Here is a 27,268-nt window from a genome sequence, read left to right on the forward strand (position 1 = left end):
CGACAGTTTCGCTGAACGAACACTGAACGAAGATATACTTCTCACGGCATATGTTTTTGCCTGGCTACTTGAAGAGTAGAGTAGAGCAATTTTATTCAGATCTCCCGGGGCTATTGATAACAGGCGATAATAAGAGGACGTCAAGATGAGAAATCCTACACCGAAAAATCACTCGGCCGTGAAAGGGCAAACTCTTGGGCTTAGGCGGTAGTCCCTCCTTTCGCGCGCTCCTAGCCCCCAGGATTTCGCGCGGCCATTTTTTTCTCGCGAATTTCTTTCGCGTCACGCACGACGGACTAAGCGAAAGAGGGACTACTCGTAGTCTACTAAGAAACATACCCAGTTCAAGACCGTAGAGTGCTAAAACCATATCCTATTTATAACTAAAATGGCCAAAATCGATACCCCATTTATGATCAAAACGGCTGAAAAACCCCACCCTTTGGGACCGCACATACCTACATAGCCCATATAAGGGAGTACCCCACCCGGGCCACAGAGCTGTTTTATGCACATATTTTAATATGAACAGAGGCTACCTTCATACAAGACGTTTCAGGCGTATACACCTCTCTGTCTTCAAAAACCGATTAACTAAAAATGGCTTTGCGGGCCCGAAAAGCTTCCGGGGCTTTCGAGGAGCGGGCCACAGGTCACTGAACAGGAAACTATAAAATGGTCGATTGCAAAAGTGAAAAAAAAATGCACTATACTGAGGTAAAACCATATTTTAGTTTAAAAAGAGAACGCAAATGACCTTAATTCTTTCAGTTAAAAAAAAAAGAGAGAAAGAAACAGCAAGGTGGGCCACTCTAGTTTTGAGGGAGTAAACAAGCCCAATTCATTTTGAACTATTTATTTGGTTGGACGACGTTTCTTATATCTCTAATTATAATCATCGTTTGCCTAAGTTATTAGCCATCATATACGACACGTAATACAATAAACAAACGCTGATAAATAGCCTCAATGAAGAAGTGAGTGTTTAAAGGGGCGTCTGAAATTTGAATTCACATTTTTCTCCAAAAACCATATTTTCAAAGCATGACGATTCAACCACTCGGGCCATTTGCGAAACCTATTTTGAAACGATTTAATTTGGTATAATTACTCCTTGATTTACATTTAAATTAAGACATCTGCACATTGGTAGCTATATTTCAACATAGCAACGCCCAGAACAACGGTTGTTTACAGTCAAAAAGTACTTTCAAAATGGATTCAATTCAGTACATTTTAATTATACTTTCAAGCAGGAAAGCTTGTGAGCTGCTTGTGAGAATTTTGCATCATGTTCTGAACATTGTTTCCTCTACCATCTTATACGCCGCTTATACTTGGTTAACATTTCTATGACCGATGTGCATTAGGGAATTCAATGAAACATTTATGCACGTCGTTTCTATACACCCCCTTCCCTGCCTCTGCACCCAGGTTCACCGGGCTAATTTGGGATCTTGGAGACCGCAGTAAGACTGTAAAACCTTATTTCTCAAAAATACCAAATAGACAGATCACCAATATTTCAAGCGCAATATCTCCATTGGATTTTAACCGAATTTTGTCAAATTCTCAAGATTAGTAAAGAACACAATAATCTAGTTTATCAAATTTATGAAATGTTTTCCCTGTCAGTCAGTGAATATAGTTACTATTAGTACAAGCAATAGACTGCAAAGCTGATACTACGTGAAAAACGTTTCGAGACACCAACATGACAAGAACCGATAAAGTAGGATCGCAGCGGTGGACAGCTGTTTCGCCCTTCTTGGGGCTCGTCAGCACTGTGTAGCGAAGATATGTTTGCAGTTTCTGGTCAACTTTTTCCCATTTCCCTCGAAACACTGTTTCCAGAGGTTTGTCACCTGGACAACTTTCTTATGGACAGGATGAACTTAATTCCATCAAAATAAAGTTCAAAAATCATTTTTAGGATATAAGACCCTATTAAGGGAAGACTGGGTACTTGTAGCGGTTTTACTGAAACTTTTCCATACGACACAAAATTTCGTATTTTCTTAGTTTGGAAAACCGCACACATAGAAAAGGTCCGCAGCATGTGCATAGACCTCAGTCAAGTATAGGAATCTGTCTGTTGGTAGTCACGAAGAGGCGCTTCCTCGGGACAGCATGCCGTTCATTTTTTGCTTGAGATCATGCGTGCCCAAACTACACATTTTGATCAAGTTTGGGTATAACTGCGCCAACATTAGCTTAGAACAACAAAACAGTAATCTAGAAAGTGCTGACATGATACAAGACTCGGTTCGTTTGCTCGACGTTCATCCATGTGCTTTTTTTAATCACGTGACATTGTTGTCCCATTTAACTACAAAATTGCAAGGAGAGAGGAGAGCGTTTGTTAGAAAACTCTTCAAATAGGCTTTGAGAGCGCGCCCACACGTTTGAGGCGGTACTCGATGATTTAATTCAAGCAAATAAAGGACGAAGAACTCCAATACATATAAATATATACGAGGTTTAATTTCAAACCATGAATACCGGTAAAAATTAGAAAAACATTCAACATTTCATCAGCTATGAAAGCTATGATCACTTCGGTTAAGGTGCCAAAACAAACAAATCGAATTAATCAATCAAACCAAAACACCTCTCTCCACTCATTATTATTATTATTATTATTATTATCGTCACCGTTATCGTTATCGTTATCGTTATTATTGCTATTCAAACTACGAGGATCACTGGAGTCCCGGGAATTGCAGGTTCATCGGACACGAAGTCGGCTACTTTTGCTTCCACGCTCGCGCGGTATCCCTCCCTGTGATACGCCGAGAACATTGTTGGTGTCAAAAACTGATTATTGGTTGAATGGTGTGGAAAAGACCCACAAATGGCCTCAGACAGGCCACGGCATGTGTTTCCATGGCAACAGTCACAGCAACAGAACGTCAGACGATCAACTTCTTCGGCTGATAATTCCGGTCCAGTTCCCCAAAGGCCTGCCTCAAGGTCCACATCAATGTCACTCAACGCTTCCTCCCATGTCATGTACTTTGAGGTTTTGACTGCTTTGTTAGGATGCCTAGGAGCTATGTACAGGATTTCTCCTTCGCCAACTTTAGTCTTTCCGTCGGTGTAAGGATTCTTGTCATAATAATACACTTTAAACCTGAATAAAATGATAATAATAATAATAATAATAATCATATAATAATAATCATTTTCAAAAGCCAGCCCAGAATAAGGTTAAAAATGCGACACGTAGCGGAGTATTTTGTACGAACTTTAATTTGAGGTGTTTTGTAATGTGGTAAAACACGGTATTTCGTGTTTGATACACTTCTCGATCAAGACTAATAAAAGAGGAGACAAAACGGCGAAATGAATTCGTAAAGATCTATGGTAATTAAGATCTGATATCCTAACACCGACAAGGCTATGGTTTACTTTGTTTAAACTTAACTAGACTTCTAAGGACATTGGTTATAATGAAGTGTTATAGGTAAAAGATATGACACAGTCTCTATACGAGCCAAGTGGGCCGGTGCTAACCCCGGTTTCAGTAGGATGAGGCGACTAGGAATATTTCTCCGTGGATGGGGTGCTAGTCCATGGGTTGAGAGAGGCACTGCGAGAGTAAAGTGTCGTGCCCCAAAACGCAACACTATATCCTCGACCAGGGCTCGAATCCGGAATGCTCGATCCGGAGCGAGCACACGTACACTAACCATGAGGCCACCGCCCCTCCACATGATGAAATGCTATGAGTAATGGTAATTGGACCGCGTGTTGTGCAATTCAAGGAATAATCGCGCAAGCGCTCAGAGTAAGGCCGGCACGATTACTCGCTGAATTGTACGACAAGAGATCCAGTTACTAATTAATCGTATCGATAACAAATTTCGAGTTTAAGGTTGCTCAGTCACGGTTGCTCATATTGAAAAGATTAGCCTCAATTTTTCAAATTCGTCGTTTGTAATCCGTGTTAACCTTCTCCATCCTTAGCCATCCTTGTTCCTTTATGGTTTATCATTATGTCTTTGGTGTTTTTCTATCTTATTAAACTGTTATTTTCAGGTTTCCTACCATTTAAAGGTAATTTTGTATGTGGCCAAAATATCTCAAAATACCTTGAGAGCTCCTTTAAGAAGTAATTAAGAAATACATGTACTTTTAAGCACAAAAGTCAGTAGTATTTTTACAAACAGTAGGAAGAAGTTAAGAAAGCTATTAAAGCACACAATTGATATGCGAATGGCGTAGGTAACCAATTACAGAAAGTTGTAAATGGATACCTGTAATTAGACACTCGTGCGATCGAACTCCAATTAAGTGTCAGAAAAGCTCGTGGAGAACTAATCAGAATATAGAAATTTTGTTACAGATACGATTACTATTGTTATTGGATCCCTGGAAGCATGTCGCATATCATACAACACTTGGCCCTCAAAGGCCTTCTTTCTCATTATACCTATAACTGCTTGGTTGCGATCCGGGACTTCTCTCCACAAACTTGTCTCGAATATCCTCAGCAATATCTCGTCCATCCATTCCTAAGAACGAGCATCCTAACTTCTTCCTGGCAAGGTCCAAAGCTAGCAGAAGCTCTCGCCCGTAGTCTAGGTCCGATAGCATGCGACCACCATCTACTGCGATGATTTTCTTCAGTCTCAGCTTTAGCAGGGGTAGAATACCAAGGTTTTCAATATGGCCGCCGTCGCTCAGGGATAGAACTGGCGGGGGATTGGGACCCAGGTTTGTCATTTGCATCATTTTACGTAGGAATTGAATAAAACTCATGTTGATCGTGAACCATCTGTTGGAAAGAGTTCATAGGAGTTCAAGGCTGGGTTTCGCAAGTAACAGAGGGCCGGCGTCGTAATCAGAAGCGCAAAGCGACACGATTTAGTGAAAAATTAACTGAAGGAGTCTGAGGTAGGATACGGATTCCGCTTATGACTCTTTCGCTTATGATCTGGTGAAAACTAAATTGTCGGAGTCGGAAGCATAAGCTGAACTAGCAAAATAAACCAATCATGCACATGTTCGATTCCGGGCCGAGTGATTGGTTTGTTCTTCCGCTTCTGTTTTCTTCTCCGACAATCTAGTTTTCACCAGATAGACGGAGTCGTAAGCAGAATCGGAAGAAAATGGAAACGTTCTGACTCTTCCGATCCGACTCCGATTCCGTCTTGCTTATGACTCCACTTACGACTCCGAGCTTCTTTTTTCGCTAGGTCGTAAGCGACCTTACAACTCCGACTGCGACTTTGACTTCTTCAGTAATAAAAACAACCCTTTTAAGGGGTGAAAACTTGTTTGCGATGTTCCAAGAATTACAGATTGACAATAACGTTTTACTTTCTTAGTTAGCTACTTAGTTAAACTCTATAGAGTATTTTGAAAATAGCAAATATCAAATGAGCATTGCATTGCACGTGCAGTTATATATTGATATGATTTTAGCACTGTCCGTTGCAAAACAACAGCATGAATTCGATGTGACCACAAATTTGTACCTTTCTGGTGAAAGAGATGGACAGAAGCGAATAAACCATTTCAGAGTTGCTCAGTGTTACCTCTGTTTGACACTGAGTCTTGGTGCACAACCGTTCATATGGAAATGAGATTCTCATTTACTTTCATTGTCTTGTGCGGGTTTATAAGTAGTTTTATTATATCTCTCAGTTAGTACGGGCGTTGTGATTGGTCAATTTAGCGGGCCGTATTCTCCTGTACGGCCCACTAAAATTTAAAGTTGTTTTTGTTGCCAAACTGTTCCGTGATTTATCGCCAAGTGTTCTTAACTTTTACAGCAAGTAAAAGTTTAAAACTTTCTTTTTCTCTAAATTGTGTATTAAAGCGTGCTAACGACTTAAAAACGATTTCAAATTGGCTCGTTTTGCTTTTGACGTGCGTCAGAAATTTGAAGCCGTTCCGTGTGAATAGAAATCGTTCACGAACGCGCGTCAGGCACACAGTAGAGATGTAATAAATATCTTACTAAACTCGTTTTCTTGGTCCGTACTGTAAGCTACGGACCCTCGTTTTTTCCCCTCCGATTTATGGCCCGCGCGCTTCGCGCTTGGGCCATAAGTCGATGGGGAAAAAAACTCGGTCCGTAACTTACAGTACGGACCTCGAACTCGGTTAGTAAGAAGTACACATTTTCTTAAACATTGTAATGAGCAGCTGAAAATGTGATATTGATATCTGCGCAATATAAGTTAATTATTATTATTATTATTATTATTATTATTAATAAATTAAACTCATTTGCATATGAAAATTTGTGCACCGATCAGGACTCGTTTTGAAACAGAGGTAAAAAAGCAACTCAGAGTTGGCTTATTGTATAGCTGTGGATAGTTCGCGCACCTGCACAGATTGAATTGGATCTAGACAATTGCAATAGGCTAAAGTTAACTATTAATAGAGCATATACACATGACGTCATGGCAGCCATATTGGTGTTCCATAACAATGAAACGGCGGCCATGCTGGTGTACCAAAAACACGTTCTAAAAGCAAATGGGATAATCTAAAACGCCGATATTTTGGCAATAATCAGCCACTTCAGTGAAATTTTTACCAGGTGCGGTCAAAAGCGAAGTAAGGCTGGCAAGTTTCTAAAGAAGAAGTTAAATTTTGCAACAAAGTTACTTCCTATGGTAAAATTTACCTCAAAGAGCATGATTTCTTTCAAACGCAGGTGAAAAGAAAAACTTGCACTACACATGCTACGGTACATGGAAATTTCCATGTACCTTCCTGTACTACACATGTTAAGGTACATGGAAATTTCCATGTACCTTCCTACACCACACATGTTAATTAAGGTACATGGAAATTTCCATGCGCCTTCCTACACCACACACGTTAAGGTACATGGAAATTTCCATGTACCTTCCTACACCACACATGTTAATTAAGGTACATGGAAATTTCCATGTGCCTTCCTACACCACACACGTTAAGGTACATGGAAATTTCCATGTATTTTCCTGCACTACACTTGTTAAGGTACATGGAAATTTCCATGTGCCTTCCTACACCACACATGTTAATTCAGGTACATGTTCTGAAAACAATATTCTGTTTATCTTGGGCTGCATGCATGGATTTCAGCATTCAACGACTCAATATTTGTAAACTGCTTACTCAGAATACGCCATCTCCTTTATATATTTACATGTAATCGGTCTCTAAAGGTTTTCTTCACTTAAAGATATTTTTTAGCTTTATGAAGGGAATGATTAGGTTTGAATGCAACATGTACGTTTTCGAAAATTACAGAAATGGCGCACTTTTGGATGATAAATGACCCGAGAACCGACCCACAAAGATACTCGACACGTTCATGGGCTCATTCCACGACTATTTTAATTCTAATCATTTAACACTTAACAAGGCAAAATGAAAATTTTTTTACCTGTAAATTGATGAACTGTAAACTGTAGCATGTTCACGGACTGTCTTCTCGCCGAGTTTCGATATACAACCTTACTTGTTGGCAGTCCCACAACAATTAATGGTGTACCGCTTCTGCGGTTTGCCCCGACCTGCTTCCTTAGAGCTTATAAGGCTGCCAGCTCACGTATACTTTCACCGCAAGAATACGTTTGTTTCGTCATACTAATAAGCCAGTTCAATATTTAGTCGGAACAGCACTACGATTCTCAAAAATATAGCTCATGAGATGAAATTCGACCGTTAACCGGCACAGCGAAATGAAAGCAACTTGTCCGACAGTTTCGTTTCCGGAACCGCAATGGTTAATTTCTGCGGTTATTAAAAGCATCCAGCTGACCCGGATCCCGCTGATTCTAATTTATAACTCTGGGAATCCGAACAAAACCAACACTTTTCCCAAAATAACACTTTCTCTAAAGTGTAGTGTTTTGCTTTTCTCTGTTTTTGGCACTTATTTACATCCCATTGAATAAGAACTATTGTTATATGCCTCGTTATTCAAAGCACACCGACACATGTAAATGAATGAAGCTGCTCGTCATTACTAGGCCTTTACGGAAACCTGAACAATAGCACGCCCAAAATGTCAATGAGATAATGTCACTGTGGTTTATTTAACGGAATCACGTATTGCAATCCGCCAAAAGGGCAAAGAACGATTAGAACGGTAGCTTCGAGGAAGGAGGTCTGCTCTATTTTGGTTGTTACGATGGGACCTATGCAGAGGTACTGCCGAGTTTAGGAGACAAAACATCTGTGTGCAAGTAAGTGGAATGAATCGCGCCCGATCTCCTGAAACCTATTTTTGACCGAGTTTATCAGTGAGATAAAGCATGGCGTTTACGCCGCGAACGGCAAAGGTGAAACTTTTGCCCTCTGTCTTGGCTGTTTGTGCTTTTTAGAGATTTGTGTTTGAGGATATGTAGATTTGTATTTGAGGTGAATATTAGGAGTCGTTTTGCTATTTTTGTGTGATATATTTAAAGAAAAGACCACAAAATCTGCAAAATCAAAGAGGGAACTTTTCTGCCGTTTGCCGTAAACGTCGAATTGTAGTTACCTGGGGCCGAGGTGTGGTCTCCTAAAAGAGCTTCAACGGTCAATATTGTGGAAAAGCATAATATATTAATTAATCTTTCTGCTACGTGTATTGGCCATTTTAACAGTACGACTCGATATGATTTAAGTAATCACTGCGCTGTAGATCAGTTAAAAAAAAAAAAACTATAATATTTTAGTACTGCTTCTAGTCTCCTTCGCGGCCCCAAACGGCTCCGAAGGTGACTATACTGCTTCTTGAGCTCTGGTCAAAAGGTCGTTCAAAGGAAGTGGGACCCGGGAAGTGGTATCTTCCAGTTCGACTTTTTTTTCTTTGTTAGCGAATTTGAACTTTTTCCAACAGAACTAGTCTTTTTAACCTTTCGAAGGAGATGGCTTTACCTCATTTTGAAATGGCAACTGAAATATTTCGATGGTGAATAGATCCTTAGATTAAATGTTACTTGAACCAAAATAACGCTCAAGAGCTAGGAAACTAGAGTAAGTGTATGTATAACCATCTGCGTTGATGTATTTTGTTTCTTTAATTTCCAGGTCCATGTCTCGTTTAAAGAGAGAAGAGTACTATTGTTCTATATTGATGTAACTTTCTGTTGGTTAATTAAAACTATTAATTTTTCAGTAATTTTCAAGCTGTAGTTAGATTTTATATTTCACAAGATTTACTTGGGCAATTGATTATCAGATGGGAAAATGCTTGGTTATGTGTACCACAAGGTACACGGAAATTTCCATGTACGTTTTGCTATGTGTAGTCATAAGGTTCATGGAAATTTCCATGTACCTTGCCATGTGTTTCGTTGCAAGGTACACGATGTTTCGTAGAAGAAGAAAATTGACAGAGATTACCTCAATTACCGATAAATTTGCCAATCGTTTTTAAAACTGGCAAAATTAACAAAATTCGCGTTCTTTAATGCCAAGAGAAAGCTGCCTCTTACAACCTTTTTACCAAAAATAAACATTTAGGCTTACTTTTTACCATATTTGTTGCCTTCCTTGCAGAAAACTCCTCTTTTAAGCTGATTTTTGCAGCTAGATCTTGGCCAAAATCTTAACTTTTCGTGACATTTTTACCATAGCTGTCTTCAAAGCTCCGGTCCTGGTAAAATTTTCAGTTATTTACCCATTTCTTATCAGCTAACATTTTCAATTCTCGTGGCAAAATTTAAGCAGTTAATGCAAAGCTGTGCCAAAATGTTTACCACTCTGGCAAAAAAAATAGCCAAAAAGGGCATTTAATGCCAGATTTGTTAATTTAATTTTATCTGGAAAAAATTAAGCCGATTTCCTTTGTTTGTTCCAGAAATTGCGTTTTAGAATATCCCATTTGTTTTTAGAACGTGTGCAAACCAATCCTGTGGGAGTTCAACTCTTTTCTTATGTAAACACTTTCTTTTGTTCCAATAAATTTGCATGGCTGCTGTTCACGTGAGTGCACACGCCCTATTGATTTTCTGACTGTGCATGTTGTCAATAATGTTCTCGATCTCGGTGTTGAGGCCGATCCTTACCTTGCAAGCCGTTCCAGTCTTCCAACATCCTTGCCTCCAGTTGGCACCAGTGCCATGAACACGAGTAACAGTGAAATACCGAAAAAAATTAGTACTCCAATTGCCAAGTATTCACTCTCTCGGGTCTTTATGAATATACCCACAAAGACCAGCAAAGGAATAACGCGGATCAACTCAATCAATGGTGGAAGAATCTAGAAGAAAAAGAAGGAGAGATCATCGGCGTCTGTGTTTATTTACAACAATCACAGACGAAGCAACAGCAGCAGTAGCAGAACCGACAACAACAACAAAAACAACAAAGACAGCAGCAACAACAACGAATTCTTTTCGAAACGAATCTAAAATAAGACGCATTTAGACTGTGACGTTTGAGTAACATTTTATCAACACTTGGTTGCCGACATTTTCTTTGGTTGAACCAGCACGAGAATGAGATGATCGAATGAAAACTGAATCCTAACTTCTACGATAACAGGCTGATTACTTGGGATAACAACTTTCCAAAATTTGATATTCATATACTCTGTTAGGCTAGTACCTCAATTATCTATTGTCATAAAATAAGAGGCCGGTACAGCGGCCCGATTACATGGCTGGTGGCAAAGAATTACTTAATTAAACTAAAGAATTAATTTGGGTTCGAGTAGACATAGCTCCTTTTTTTATTGTTTCTTTTGTCTTAAATATTTTAAATAGATATCGCCGCCAGTACAAACGCCCGGATTCCCATATCAAAAAATCGGGTATGCTCGTCGGAAAATTTGAATTAAGCCCGTAAAAGAGACCAATCTGGGTGTGGCTACAGCTTCATTTGATCCCTAAAAGATACCACTTAAAATGAAATAGGCTTGATTACCAGCCGCAGTTCAGGAATGGAGCTCGAGCTTGAAGACCGGACTCGAGAGACGGCAGAAATCGAACCTAAAAACGAATATAAGAGCCTAGCGTTTCTTTTGTTATTATTTTTTCGAGTGTACCCTAAAAGATACTTTGACAGCTAACACTAGTGGCGTTTGTCATGAATACCCTAAGTGAGACCAGAATCCTTGATATTCACCCGCAAGCGAGACAACGAACATCCCCGACCTTATAATGTGAGAGTCCCTCCTCCAGGGTACAAACGTACGTTACACGGTCTCAGGCGAAAACGAGAATAAACTGATAATTGACCAAAATAATTAACGGAGGAATTTTTCCTCTCTCATCACCTGTACACAGAAGTGTCGCTTTTCCTCGTGTCTTTTATCAGCCACTACCGACGCACCCAAGGAGAGCCCCAACATTGCTTTTAAATCTCTGAAGTGTGCTTCATCGTTCACCATTCTTCCACCGTCATGGTCTAGCGCGGCTGCAGACGTTGCAGCAGCATCCGAGAGATATACATCCATAGGCGTCAGCTTGCCGTGAAATTCTTCATCTTCAGGTGCGCGATCAAGGCGTTCGATCCCATGGGGGGACATGGTAAGAACTTCATAATGAGCTTCTCTCGGGGAAGGGGTGCGTCGCCATCTGTTAACCGTCACGCACCCGATGTACGTGGGAGTTACGTCATCGAGGTCATCTAAGGTTAGGGCCACGCTGCGGTTCAGTGCTTGAATTTTGGGTTTACCAAAGGTTGGCAAATAAAGGAAAAGGTCACTCCAGGAGATTCCACCGCAACTACACCTGCCAACAGTCTTTGGATAGTAAAATGCCTTTTGGATGATCCATCTGCAAAATGAACAAGAACGTAAATGTCAGAATTCTTAAAACAGTTGCCGTAAACAAACGTTGTAAAACTGAAGTGACTCAGTTTCGAAGCGTTAAAATTTCCCACACTTGCTTGTATTCTGACTAGATAGGTCATCCCTTCTTTCCATTCACATTGCCCAGATATCAGATTCAAAATCCGCCTGCGATAATGCCCCACCCTCTACGAATATATTTACGCTTTATCACAATTTCAATTCTTTCTAGGCTCATAGTACTTTATCTAAAAAGTCAAATTATTTTCGCAATTTGGTTGGTTCTTACTCATGATCAAGTGAAGGTCAGAGTTATAGATGAAGTCATTAACATTCTTTTTCTTTTTTTTTTATTATACAAAACAAATAGGTTCCATGTTACCGTGCGCTCATTTAGAAGGGACTTTAGATTTGAGTTCGAGCACGAGATCGAGTACGAATTTTCAATTCTAGTTTGCAGGCTTCACATTATCACACCGCATACCCATCTCATCCCATGAGCTACCCTCTCTACCTAAAACAAAAATGGACAGCGTTAAATGTTACCTGACATACACGTGACCAAGTGTTTGTTGTATCGCTGAAATGAGGGGACCAGTCCACATCACAATTGCAGACACTCCCAACAGCAGATTGAAGAGTCTGTCGTCATATTCGATCCCCAGGGAATTATTATGGTAGATGCGTATTTGAATGACGAATGAGTAGCCGTAACAAACCGTCATCAATGTAGCGTTCCTACGCATTGCCGGAAATGAGATCCAAACTAAGAAGAAAGGGACAATCACCAAGATTTTCATCCAAGTTGGAAGGAAACGAATATATTCGTTTATGAACCATGGGATAAACACCAAAGCAAAAAACACTAGACAAAAGGTGCTAATAAAATTGAAATAGCCCTTTTTTTTCTGCACAAAGCCTTTGATGACATAGGATATAAATGAAATGCAAACTGGTATCGCGAACAAAGCAAACCGATGGTAGATCAAGTCGTCTGTCCTACGCGCCCGCGCACTCTTCAATGGTAATGTTTGGGTTACGTCGAACTTGGTCAGGGCAAGCGACGACCACCCCTCATAATACGGCCAAACAGAAAATCGATAATATATGCCAGCGGAAATGCGTATGGCCCCCACAGCAAGATGGGTGCAAGGAGAGTGACAAATAACAATAAGGCGATAAGGGCCACGGATTCCAAAACTGCTTGGCAGGGTCTTTGGCAGTGGCAGATTAAGCCGACACCCTCTCTCATGTGATCAAAGAATTCCAGGTGCCATTTCTTGTTATCCTTCTTCTCGTGCCTGTATTTCCAGTCCAGGTAGGCTGTGCCTGTGTAACCGCCCCCTGATACGCAGCTCAGGTAGTCTACATTTACGTTCTTTTGTAGTAGTCTGCGCAAGACTCCTGAACAGAAGGCCGCTGACCGAGTCCCACCACCAGAGAATGACAACCCTAGTTTTGCCATTTAACTGGAGTACGCTTATTTTCGTTCCTGTAAGAGAGGTGGCAAGGCTAGGTTACACAGAATTGTCGACTGGTGAAGAAGTTGGGCTTGACTATAAGTTACTGGTCGTAAAATGTATCTTAGCAGTGGATCAGTAAAGACGACAAATCCCTTGTTTGTGTGTAAGACGAGTATCAGAAGAGACCATGCAATTTTGGCAGAATCAGTAGGAGGAGTTCAGAAGTGGCCCTAACTTAACCGAGCATTGCAACAAGTGGTAACGTGGTTCCCTGAAAATCTTTGCAACAATATGTGGCGAAAGCCTGCCCATATCCTCAGCTGATTTAACAGTTATGATCAGGGAAAGTAGCACGATATAAATATAATTAAGATCCAATGCATTTTCTGACCTTAAAAGGCAAGGTGAACAATCACTTGTAGATGTTAAAAAAATTAAACTGTCAACAAATATCATCATTCTAAACCGTTGCTGTGTAGTGACTGAATTCTTTGTTAAAGCTTTACTCACATTCCTGACTAGGAAAACATGGACTCCCACATGAGCCTACACTTAAAAGATGCGCTACTCCTTGCCCTCTATAGACTCACATCATAACAGCACTATGAACTATAATTAATGTACTAAAAAATGTAAGGTCGGTGCATGATCATCAAATATAAATGTAAATACGAAGCCTGTTGTTTGTTTACGGTTGACTGACGATTCTTTTGTGATTTGCATTTTAAACTACACCCTGTCAAGAGTGAAACAGGAACTTATGCTAACTGCAGTTGAAATTTAAAAAAATCACTGAAGAAAGATATTAAAAATTTAGTTTCCCGTCCTCTTGCCAAGTGTTTCAAGTTTAAATTTACGTTTTGAAATGTCATGCAGAAAGTTTTTGATAAGTCGCTGTTGTTACTGAAAACTATTATTTGCAAGTGTATTGGACGTGTAGTTCCGTTGTAAGTAAATTTTGATGTAGCGAGCAGCTAGGAAAGATCACTGCTACTTGAACATTTCTGGCGTTTTGTAAGTGTGGTTCGCTGTTATGGAGAGGAACCTACGACCTGACGTTTCATTATTTTGCACACCATAGGAAACTATGTTTTTATTACACCTTCGTTTGATCATACGAAAACAACAAAGGGCTAACAAAGAGGCAACCTTAAATCAGCCACGCATAAAAATACACTAAAGCTATGGTCAGGTTAATTACAAAACCTGCACGGGTGAGTCGAAAGCTTCACTTACCTTATGCCGTATGCTCAGTCCGTCAGTTAAACACTTTTTTGGGCGAAAGCTTATCGGATTGCGTGTTCAAACCTTCACGCTTGAATAGCTTTAACATTGCACCTGTGACGTCAAAGGCGGCCCAGACGTTGAATACGATTAATACGTGACATTATGTTGTTGGCGATTGCGTTACAATTTTAACAGTTTATAAGACAATGTATGAGAATGCTTCGAAAATTACTCTAAATGCTACGTGTAGAAAATAATTTGAATAAAATGGCTTACCTTGTGTTTGCATTGCGTTATTTTGATGTCTCTGGGTTCCTGGAGGTGGTTTAGAGCCATTTAGGCGAGCTTTACTTTCTGGCCGTTTGCTTCCCCTAAAGAGAAACGAAAGGCGGGCGACTCACTGGCCCGACGGCCCGCACTCAAAGCTCCGTAAATTCCACAAAAATGGTCTAATCTCGTCAAAATTGCCTCATGGCAGCCGTCGATAACTCTTCTTCCCATTCGCTTTCTCCCAAGGTTCCAAAGTTTATCTTAACCGCCCGAGAATCGCTGGTTTTCAAGCTCTTGCTTTCCATTTCTGCTCCGTGTCGATCCGTAACGAATTATCTTGGGCACAGAATTTGAATTTTTAGCTTAACGACCTCGCCATCGTGACAAAGTCGCCTCCAACCGTCGAGAGGCACGGGGCATTGGTCAGTTACTCGTTACCATCTCTCGCTGCAGTTAACAGTGCTTTTAGGCGCTAAATTCAGCTGAACATTGTTTGCTCCTTGTATTTTTGCAGTTAACAGTGCTTTTAGGCACTAATTTCAGTTAACACCGTGGCACGGTGCAATTTGCATGATCAAAAAATGCCCCGTGCCTCTCGACGGTTGGAGGCGACTTTGTCACGATGGCGAGGTCGTTAAGCTAAAAATTCAAATTCTGTGCCCAAGATAATTCGTTACGGATCGACACGGAGCAGAAATGGAAAGCAAGAGCTTGAAAACCAGTGATTCTCGGGCGGTTAAGATAAACTTTGGAACCTTGGGAGAAAGCGAATGGGAAGAAGAGTTATCGATGGCTGCCATGAGGCAATTTTGACGAGATTAGACCATTTTTGTGGAATTTACGGAGTTTTGAGTGCGGGCCGTCGGGCCAGTGAGTCGCCCGCCTTTCGTTTCTCTTTAGGGGAAGCAAACGGCTAGAAAGTAAAACTCGCCTAAATGGCTCTAAACCACCTCCAGGAACCCAGAGACATCAAAATAACGCAATGCAAACACAAGGTAAGCCATTTATTCAAATTATTTTCTACACGTAGCATTTAGAGTAATTTTCGAAGCATTCTCATACATTGCTTTATGAACGGCTAAAATTGTAACGCAACCGCCAACAGCATGATGTCACGTATTAATCATATTCAACGTCTGGGCCGCCTGTGGTGACGTTAGTGGATGAAGGAGGTTATATACCCAGAGGATTTTGGGTAGTTTACGTCCACTGCATGTTTGTACGATAGGAAGAGAGAGTAATTGTACATTAAACATGTAACTAAGGTACGCAAGGACGGAACGAATACCTCTACTGTAGAAATAAATGTCTAACAGATTCTTTAGGGTAATCAAATGGTGACGATTGAGTGAAATTAGGAAATCATTTCACGCGCGTTTTGTCAAAATTCTTCTTATTAGAATTTGGACAAAACGCAAGTAAAGTTATTTCCTACGAGTATACCATTTGATTTACCTTTTAACGTCATAGGTGACAAATAATGCTTTTAACCCTGGGTTTTTGACTTGCTTATTGTATCGAGAAATTTCGCGCCAAACGTTACCATTACAATTTTGCAATTTCACATGCGAAAAAAAAAAAAAAAACATCTGAAATTTCGCGCCAAAATTAAGGAGTAATTTGTCACCCATGATATTGCATTATGTGTTATGTATAATAGTTTGGTTTAATCTTGCTTATCTGCTCAAATTTCTTTAATTTCATTTTTTCTCCTATTCTCTCTTTTAACTAAACTATATAATACTCTTAAAGTAATAGTAGCTCACCCAGAATAGCTTTGCGAGCTGCGAGCTACTAACTGCCATAGATTAAATATTAATAAAGTTAATGTTATGTTAAAAAGCGTTATGTTAAAATAGCTACTAACTGTCAATAAATTATATATTAATAAAGTTAACTTATGTTAAAAAGCGTTAAGATAAAAAAAAAAGCGTTTGGGCATGGAGGATGTTCGCACAACACTGTACAAAAGAAGATGTGATACAAAAATCTCAGTTATGCCAGTTACATTTCAGTGATTTGTCAGCTATCAGTTAATATGTGGGACTAACATTTCAGCTCATTACTCAGCTAACTATAAATTTGCAGATCTCAGAGCGCAAGGGTTGAAGCAGAGTATTCTAATATCGTGATAAGCTAATACGATTTATTCCTTGAATATCGATTATTGTGATCCTTAAAGTCGCTATTCATCACTCCCATTATCCTATGCTAGTTGTTTATTACTCCTGAATTACTAAAACTTTTCTTGTAAGACAAAGGTTTTGAGAACTAGTACTCACGCAACAGCAATACGGGAGCTTTGCATTGGAATGAGGGTCTGATGACATTATCAGGGATTTAAAAATAAACAAACTAATATCTTGCTCCCACGGGATATCAATAAAGACATCATATCGCAGGCTGATATTTGTTTCATGGACGCGAAGTCTGGAAAGTTGTGAAAATCATCTTGGCAACGCAACCAGAGCGGAAACAATCCCGCTCAAGCGGAAACAATGAAATGATTGTATTATGTACACTGGAGTGCGTGTTTCTTTGAGAAGCAGATTCGATCCTGGCAGGGGAAGGGACAAGTGATTCTCTGACATTTGGTTTTCGTTGTGCGTCAGTGGTTTCAAATAATGAAGATTTCATCTTCAAGCAACTGCAAAGGTCATCGTCAAGCGGAGTTTGGAAATTTAGCGTTATTACAAACAGTGACAAAAGAAGAAAAGGCAAGGTAGGCAAAGAACATAAGCAACCATTGCATTCAGCGTCAATTAATTTCAGGACCGAACACAACCGGTTCTTTGACTAAATGTTTTTGTTCTGATTTCGGTAACTACAGGTACAATTGTGGGCACTGAAAGAATATATCACTGAGCGATCCCAGCGCAAAAGCTGAGCAAAATATCATGATTCAGTCTGGAAAAAGTCAAAAATAAAGTAACGCAAAGAGGCTTGAGCACAAGTGTAGCGGCTCTAATATTCTAATGTGACGCTACACAGATGAATGGTTTTTTTATCCTTCGCGTAGATACTATTGTCAGCTGTATTGTTGTGGACGGTTGGAATTATTTAGTAAACTATTCAGTGCGAAAATCACAGGCAGTGTCTCTTCTTAAATATGCCCTGTTCGTTAGTTTTGTGAAAAATTAAGCGCTGTGATTCACTTAGGAAAAAGCAAGGCGCAGAGACTTGAGCAGAAGTCTTTGCTCCATAAATAACTTTATTTGACATTACACACAAGAATGACTTTTAAATCCTTCGCTTAGATACTATTGTTTTAAAACGGATGGGGTTATTTTGTAAACTAACACAGAGTAAGAATGCCTTCTTAAAAGTTCAGCTCTAAGTCAGCTCTTTGTGGCAAATTTTAATCTGGTCAAGTTTAATATTTACTAAGAAGAAAAAAACGTTTGTTGAATTATTTGAATTACGGAGACCGAGTCAATATTGGGTCTTTCGGAGAGACTGATATAAGCGCAAGTCTATGTTACACAACAATTGAAATATAAGGATTTGTATGAGGAAAAATGCTTTTATTTTTAAGAGTATTGAACGAGTATTGAATAAAAGTATGCCTACCTCGCGTCAGGTGTATGGTTCTTCCTTTCTTGTGAAGTTGCTGGGCCAATTTATGGCTATTTAGGTTAGTTCCAAAAACCCGTGAAAATACCTCTTAAATAGCCATAAATCGGCCTAGAAACCTCACAAGAAACAAAGAACCACAGAACGGAAGCGAGGAAGGTACAATTGTATTCAATACTATTCAAATTTTCTTGGGCTTACGAATAGAACCGTTTTTCCCTTACAAATCCCTATCAGTTAGAACGTTGCGTAACATCAGTACTGTATACGGACGCCCGTCTTTCGCGCTTGGCCTACCTGTGATAGTTGCCATTTGCACTACGTTCTTTTTTTTTTTTTTTTTAAAGAATACATCTTGTAAGAATATCGAGGCTGGAATTTGCAAATTAAACTGAATTTTAAGAATATTTTAAGAACTAGACGCTCCAAGAGCGTTTACTCGGGCTTCGTATTGCATGCAATATAAAATTGTGCTTTACAAGTACACAATAAAAACAAATAAAGAAATCAGGATATTTAATTTAACGCTGAGTAGTTAAAAAAACGCTCTACATCTTTGTATGTAAGATGAGCTTATAGGGCTTGACTCTTTCACAAAGCTTTCTTCGTAGAACACAGCATTCTGTAAATTGTTGCCCCCGAAGAGTAAACCTGTCGCCATTTCAGTTTCCACACTCTCAGCTAGGAACGCTTGGGATTATAACCCCCATTTGGTGACCAAGAAAAAACGGTATAATTTTTTGTGTTGAAAATTTGTAATCACAAAACAATTATATGTTTTGAACTAAACAAACCATATAAACTTCTCAAAACGGCACAGAACTAGCCAAAAAACAACACTAGGCGCATGTTCGAGGCTAATAAAATTTCCGCAAGACGTTATGTGTGCCATATCAGGCTATATTACCGCTTGCAATGTGACTCCAAAATTACTTTGACGCCGTCGTAGTCGTGATAGGACAGATAATAGGACGTTGTGTCGGCATAGCAGTCTAAGAATATTCACAAGAATATTTTCAGCCTAAAATCGGCAGAAAAATAAGAATATTCAGTCTGGGTCAGAAAAAAAAAAATTCTTATAAAAGAGAGTGTATAGCATCGAAATTAACGGGGGTGGGGAGGGTAGCAATACTATCTGTTACTTTATGTTAAGGGGCCGGAAGCAGAGTGAATCGTTGTTAATGATTGAGTGATAAATCTTAATCTGACCAATAGTTGTGTTGTGACTTGCCAAGAACAGACTTGAACCTCGTAAATCTTTTCCCTTTAGATAACTTACGCTGTTGAAAGGAAAGCAATCCAGTAGTCTTTCCAATGGCTAAAGTCGGCTTAGCGTTCTCAGGAGGGGGAATAAGGTCAGCGGCCTTCTGCTCTGGTGTCCTTCGCAGACTGCTTCAGCGGAACGCTAACCTGGATTATCTGAGCGCCGTGTCAGGGGGCGGTTACACAGGCTCCGCTTACATGGACTGGAAATTTCGCCATGACAAGCAAGACAACAAGGATTGGCATCTGAAATTTTTTGATCACCTCCGCCAAAGAAGTGGCATCTTTTGCGACTGGCAAAGGCCTCTTCATGGAATCTTTGATTGCATAATCTTGTTCTGTCTACCGGTGTTTGTAGCTCTAGTGGTTCCTCTTATTCTGTGGTTTGCCTATGCCTTTCTGCTTGCTTACGTTGTTGACTTCCTTGCAGGTGATATTATACGCGGTGGAATTATAACAAAGCGCGACAGCTCTACCATGTTGGTTAACGAAACTGTCCAGGAATGCCTGCAACGGCGGAAACGAAAGGCCATTGAGAGATTTTGCTTGTTTGGGGCTCCTCTAGTCCTGGCATTTCTCTCATACTTCCTTTTGTTGTTGTTCCCTGGAATAAAAACTGCTATTTCCTTCATGATCACCACATGCGGAGCTATCTTTGGCTTGGTGTTTCTTCCTTGCTTTTTCCACGACGTTTTGGAGTTTATACCCACGTGGATGAAATTCTTGGTCATTCTTCCATCCGTCCTGCTGTGGTTTGCCTTTCCTGTCATGAGAAGCAACGCCACTCTTGTTGTTATTATATATTTCTAGGCGTACGTCATTGTGTATCGAATTTACAAGGAAACCTTTTCTTATGTTCCGTACTCTGAACACCTCTTTATGAAGATGATGTGGATATCAGGATTCTTGCTATGGATATCACCTTTTCTAGGGACGCTACAACAACGCGTTGGCCATATTTAGAATAGGTACGTAGCCATTCACCTTTTTATTCCATGGTATTGATATTTTCTAGATGGTGATAGATAAGTACAAATAAATTCGTAGTCTAACGTCCACTCCTGAAGTACCGTCCTCACCTCCTGATCATTTTAATACCATCCATAGAAATTTAACAGTTAGACCCCTATACTGACTTAAATAGCAGTATAAACCGATAGCCTACCCTTTGTGTTCTTTTTGTAAGGTGGCTCTTGTGTTTTGGCCTACTTCCACATAAGGACTTATCCTTCCCACCGTCCCTCATGCATTGTTGACCGAGGGGCGGAGAAAGAGAGTGGGAATGATGTGCCCTTCATCGCCACCATTTTTTAAAGCGATTCTATTTTCTCGCTCGCTCTTTCTCTGGTCTTTTCGATCCTAGTGTTACTCCCCGTGTTACGTTATACAGTCGACGTCCGATACCAACCCTCCGTATGTTGGCATAGTATAGTGCCAGGTTTACAGTTCTCTGTAGCAAGCCTTCTTTTTATTTATTTATTTATTTATTTATTTTTTTGCGTTTCTCAAACCCGCAGAGGATTTATTATTATTATTATTTATTTATTTTTATAATTACATTACATTCATTAAGTTACAGCTACATTGTATATTACACTACCACACACTTCTACACTACATAGTAATTTACTTAATTACTTTACATACTAATTTACACCCACATTGTATACTACACTACTTCACACTACTTCACACTACTTATACTTAACACCCGAAACGGAAATAAATCAATAAGGTTTACAACGCTTATAACACTACATAAGTTTTCTAACAATACAGAAAAAAGTGTCTATACAATAAATATTCAATAAAAAATATACAAAAAAGTATCTCTAATTAATGAGAGGCTTCCACTTTCCTTCGTGGATTTTAAGTCGGTTGTTCGTTATGGTTATAGATCGTTCAGTGGATTCTATGTGATCTAATTTTATCATGAGATGACGCAATGATGGTAAAATACTCTTCAGACGACTGTAGTAAATAACTAGCTTTCAGCGATGATAATATGATTTAAAAGCAACCAATGAGACCTTTTTTGCGTCAGTCCAAAAATTATGTCACAGTCGTTTAGAGAATCGATAGCAATGTGCAAGGATTTAAGCCAAAGAACAACAGACATCCAGAATGCTACAGTGAAATCACGCCTACAAAAAAGATGCTCGAGAGAATCATCTGAAATTTTGCAAAAAGTGCAGAGGGGTGAATCAATCATTTTCATTTTGTATAAGGATTTGCTGGTATAAATTATTCGATTTAGTAATTTATACTGAAAGCTCTTGCTTTAATGTCAAGCGTGACAGCATGAGGAATTTGATAGATCACTTCCCAATTAAGATCACCACTATTCTGAAACAAGGTACTAAATTTATGCCGTGCTGAAGGATAGACCTGAATAATTAGAATAGCAAGCCTTATTGAAACGGACACCGTTTTATTTGCTAATTTTCCGGCGGTCATGTGTTCCATCTCCCGAAAACTCAAACTTTTCTTGATTTCCCTTGAAGGTTCACATTTTCGGGAGTCAACTGTATCAGGGAAGAGTTCTGGTGGTCTAGATAACTTTCGCAATTGGGAGAATAACTCTGGGTCCCGTTCATATGCGGTCACAATTGACAAGTAAAATGACAAAACAAGGTTTTGAACAATGCTATATTATTCGAAAAAAGGTAATTCATTTTTTTTGTGTGTGTCCTGAACCCGAGGAAGTATTAATCTCACATTTATGTGTCAAACAGGCAGTTCATCAATTAACATTCAATGCTTGGATTTAAGGTGGCGTCTTCAAAAGGCATTGTACACACCTTCGAGTGTCAGCCGCTGCGGTTGTGCTGGGATTTCGTTTCGAGACTTTTTTCTCAGCTGCCCAACGTGCAAGCGAGTCAACCCGATGAACCTTGACCCTGACCGACCGCTGACTTTAGAAGACCTTGAAAACGTCAAACCGATCTACATTAGCAATGCAGTCGTCAATCGATGGAGACGCACTACCTCCCCGACAGAACCAGATTACGAAGCTCTGATAATGTCTCCGCAAGGAATTGAAAGACTGGATAGGTCTCCTCAGGAGCGCGAATTTGAAGGCAAATTGATGCCGGAGGATGTTTATTTGTCCGATGCCATGGCAACATCTGCTGCTGCCGTCGACCATCACATGGGTGCCCTTGAAGGGGGCCAGCGGGAAACGTTCAAAGATTTAAAGGTGACGCTTGGAATAGCGATGGGTACGTCAATCCTGGGGATCCCAGGCGAGAAAGAACACTCAATATGTGTCTTCAGGTTGGTGTGAATTCGCTGAAAACCATCCTCTGTTATGAAATGAGAAGGACGTAGATTCCGTTCTCACGGGACAAAGAAGGGTCAGCATCTCTATGCAAACTCAATTTGCAATGGTAATTATACCCTGGCGATTACATGGAAAAGTCACACCCGTTTGAGCCCTACACTAGTCACTCAAATTTAAAACGTGTTTGTGTCTACATTGCCCATTACTTCTTGAGTATATCTAAGTTATTATTTTTTGTCCAGGTGTATTTCTGTCTCATGCTTCAATTTGACTTAAATTTTAAACATTGTAAATTTGGAAGTTCTTTGCTTGCTTATTCATCTACAATGAAAGCCGGTTAATATGGACACCAAAGGGACACACTAGCGCTAAACTGCTCGCAGGGATTTTTCAAGAGGGATAGGAGTAGCTGGTATCTTGGGGTTGCAGAATCAATGAGGCATGTCCCTAGGATGTGGCAATTTGAAAATTGGAATCTAAGGGTGCGTTCCTTTAGGGTGATCTGGATCAGGATCAGTGATCCAAGATCACTCGGATCATGATGCGTCAAAGGAACCGATGCATCCACTCTGGTCACGGATTCATCGGTTCCTTTGATACACCATGATCTAAGTGATCACCTCAAAGGAACGCACCCTAGTTGAAAACTGATATACCAGAATTACTAGCAATGCCATAATGTATAAATTACAACGAAATATCTGTCCAGATAGATTGCCTTTATTTCTTCCATGATATCTACGATTGTTTCCAATTTCCAATTTGCTCCTCCAAAGAGGAGTTGGCTAGCCACCCAATTCCCCCCCCCTAAGTCTGCCCCTCGCCCGTAATGAGCAGTTGGGTGTCCGGATGTTTTTGCGATGTAGCGCCGATAAAATAATTGTTCTATCTTTCAGATCCTTCCAGGCCTCATTGAGCTTTTCAGGGTTTCTCCACTTGTGTTTTTATACTATTATTACTACAAAACTGGTGACGACGCCTATCTCACCATTGGTGTGTTTGGCTTCTTCTTTATTCTCCAGGTACTGACTCTTTGCGCGCTTGTATCCACGGGTAGTGCTAAGCCATGCCGGACGGAAAAGATCGCCAGGTATGCTCAAATAGGCCATTTTGGAGTTTCCTTTTGCTTCTGTGTCAAAAGCATTTTCATATCAAAGATTTTGCTCGGGGACTCGTTTCGGAACAGAGGCACAAGGTAAACTGGGAAATGTCCTATTTATAAGTAAATCTTCTTATCAACTTCTGATTTGTCCTGTATTTTGACGTCAAAATAAATAAATAAAAAAAAAAAACGGTATTTTTATTACTTTATTTGAGGTCAAAATGGAAGACAAATTAATTAATAACTACATTTCGTTGGGGAATCCAAGGGCCTGTTTCTCGAAAGCCCTTGAAACTTTTCGGACCCGCAAAGCAATTTTTAATTAATCTGTATCTGATTTTGCTGCTGCTTTCCAGGTGCGAAAACTTTTCGGGACCTTCGAGAAACGGGGCCCAGAATCGAATTAATGCCCGGTCTACACGAGCACTTTTTATGTGACAATTCTTACTTGCTCGGTGGACGAGGAAAATTGGCCAATTGTTATGTGATAAATGTGTTTGCTGAAAAGCTGACGTGTTAGCGTTTATGTGATAAATAAAAGTTTTCAGAGGCGAAAAATTGCTCATGTAGATGAGTCGTCACATAAAATGTGACAAATATGTACATAAGCGCCATAGTTTTGGGAGGCGACTAAGCAGTGCAGGCCCCTCTTAATAGATTTTCTTCATTTTTTCGCTAAACGTACAAAATCGGTAGAGAAAATGATCCACAAAAGAAAAATAGGGATCACCGAACGTCCAAGATCGTTAAATCCAGGAAAAGCTATAGCAATGGCCATCTGCCCTATCATTGTTCATGTTATTACTTAGCGCGTGCGCTCTATGCATGACGTGGCGTGTGAATTTGCGTGCGCAGTAAAGATGCGCAGAAACAGTTCGCGCGAACGTCCTTAAGGGCATTAGGTCGGAGAGGTCACATGTTCGAAGCGTGGCTGTTAAAATGAAAATACAGCCCATTAGAAGAAGTTTTAAACTCCGGTTTTTTAAATTAAATGACTAAGAATTCTTGGTAGTCTTCCTCTATTGGTTGCTGGTTCTTTCAAGCTAGGATAAGCATAAGATAATTTATTTAATGTCATAGCCTTTAATTTATTAAATGCTTTTCGCTCGTATCCATTTACACACTGTTTACACCTCAACGACACCAATTGAAACATCCTTAAGGTTACTCGGGCCATCGTCGAATTCTGGAGACGAGTTATGAGCTTAATTCACTTGCATTACTTTACTCTAAGTCCCAATAGTAATCATGGCTTTTGTTCTCAGGTACCTTGCAGTGCACATACCATACATAAGCTATGTTCGTAAAACACTAAACCAGGGGCCCAATCCTCCTCCTGTTTTGCGTCTAAGCGATGGTGGCCACGTTGAAAATCTTGGTATCTTACCCCTTTTAAAACTGAGGCTGAAAAAGATCATCTCTGTCCACGGTGGGAGGGTGGCCTCTGATCAAGAATTTTGCAGCACCTTGTTAAATGCGCTGGAAATGGCAAGAAAGAAGTTGAGATGTTCATTCACTGCGTTGAATGGTCGTGATATTAGCGAAGACATTCGAGTGAATCTTTTGGAGCGAAGTCCTGGCAATCAACCTAGGAGTTACAGGTTTGTGACTAAACTGAGAGCTTGCGAGAGCTACTATCTGACCCCAAGGGAGTTAAAGGATTCAAATTTCCATTTTTTGAGATATTAAAAGAAAAACATTGCGTCAGACGAAAGCAATTGTTCTCCTCTATAGGATTCATTTGAATGGTTACGCCGTGATTAGAGTATTGTCAGCAAGTATTTCTCAAGCTTTTGATACAATTTGTCGTAATAAGGTTGCCACTTGACTCAAGGTTTGACCTGGGGAAGTAAAACATAGACGGAGCTCGAGCTTTAAGTTAGCTTAAGGCGCGTCTTTCCACATGTTAGTATATATTTCTTAGTTCTTAGTTACCGTCGCCAATTAGTGTGAGAAACGCTGGAACAATTGACACTCAAACTAAGTTTACTACTACCACTACTAGTGTATAAAGGTAAATAGTGTACAAAGGTGTCAAAAAGGCGGTTTAAACTCAAAAAGAAAATCGCTTGTTCCTGCCCTGAATTCTTTACTAGAATTTGTTCCAAGACAATATTTTCTAGTTGATGATTGCCTTATTCTCATAACCTATCTCCTTTACAGTACACTGATATTGTGTTGAGAAATTAGATTCTGATCAGAGAGAAGAATTACTATCAACTTACGTTACCTTCAAGGTTCAAAGTCGACTATTTCGACAAAGACCCAGATGGAGATAAAGATCACAAGGTTGGAGAGGCTGAGGTGCTTTTCATTGCTCCAAGACACCCAAATAAGGGAATCAAGATGGTAGAACCAATGACGTGGAGAAATGCTCTCAGTGACATTGATGAAGATCTTGACGAGCACAACTGGGGGTCTGGGCCGGAGCTTCATGCGAAAGAGGTCGACCGACTGACATTCTGTTGCTGTGAGTGTTGCCATGGGGACGCTTGCCAGGGACTATCCGAGGGAATGTGTGGAGCTTTTCCCCAACATTCCACCTCTAATCAATTTTTCACGCCAGCGATGTTTACTGCTTACCACAGGGAGGGGTATCGCGCATGCTTTGAAGCAAAAGCCGTAGAGTTTCTGAACGAGCAACCAACTACAGCAACCAGTGCCGATCAGATTCGCTTGGAGGAGATTGTCGACGAAACAAATACAAAGTTTTAAACAAATGTCATTCAGTGAAATAGAATTATCAACTACGCTACGGATGTAATGGCAGCCAGCTCTCTTAACGTTATATCTTTACTGAGTACAATTTAGAGCAACATGGTCCTACCCTTTTATCAGTTTACCCTGTCTAAATTTGTAAATTGCTCTTTAAATAATTTCTATTCGTTTTATCTTTTCTGAACATTTGACATTGTCGGATATCTTCTAAGTGTTTCCGAGCTATAACCTGTAAAGTTAAAGAAATTATTGTATTTTTGGGATGCATATTGAAATTGGGCAATACATGGACACTGTAATTGCTCTCATATACAAAAAAATTGTCTTTCTTTAGATTTCCTTGACCGTAGACATGTATTATCGCAAATATGTATATGCTTATATCAGAGTTACTCATTGGTAACTTCCTGGCAACTCAGATTTCAGGAGTTGTGGCATAATCTTTTACGACTTCGCTTGGACAATGAGTGAACACCGGCGGCTCTTGGTCTAAAACGACAATTTTGGCGCTGTCAAAGACGTAATATATCAAACACGAAAGACCGTGGTTGACCACATTTCCAAACACCGAAAAAAGAGTTGAAAAAACGACGCAAAGTGGAAAATTTTTGAATTTTTGGAAACGTGTTCAA

General features: G+C 39.9%; 2 pseudogenes across 2 annotated transcripts; one reads left to right on the top strand and one right to left on the bottom strand.

Moving 5' to 3' along the window:
- Positions 1-2,154: 2,154 nt before the first annotated feature.
- On the bottom strand, positions 2,155-16,139 carry LOC145497099 (uncharacterized; annotated as a pseudogene). Its single transcript, XR_014050648.1, has 6 exons — positions 14,704-16,139; positions 12,284-13,229; positions 11,222-11,723; positions 10,011-10,204; positions 4,436-4,780; positions 2,155-3,133 (listed from the first exon to the last, which is right to left on the bottom strand). The product of XR_014050648.1 is annotated as an uncharacterized LOC145497099 (transcript).
- Positions 16,140-19,343: 3,204 nt separating this feature from the next.
- Positions 19,344-27,268, top strand: LOC145497675 (uncharacterized; annotated as a pseudogene). Its single transcript, XR_014050706.1, has 5 exons — positions 19,344-20,501; positions 22,306-22,809; positions 23,713-23,906; positions 25,184-25,519; positions 26,156-27,268. The product of XR_014050706.1 is annotated as an uncharacterized LOC145497675 (transcript).

Source organism: Orbicella franksi, chromosome 9, assembly GCF_964199315.1.
Source record: "Orbicella franksi chromosome 9, jaOrbFran1.1, whole genome shotgun sequence".
Taxonomy (NCBI): Eukaryota; Metazoa; Cnidaria; class Anthozoa; order Scleractinia; family Merulinidae; genus Orbicella; species Orbicella franksi.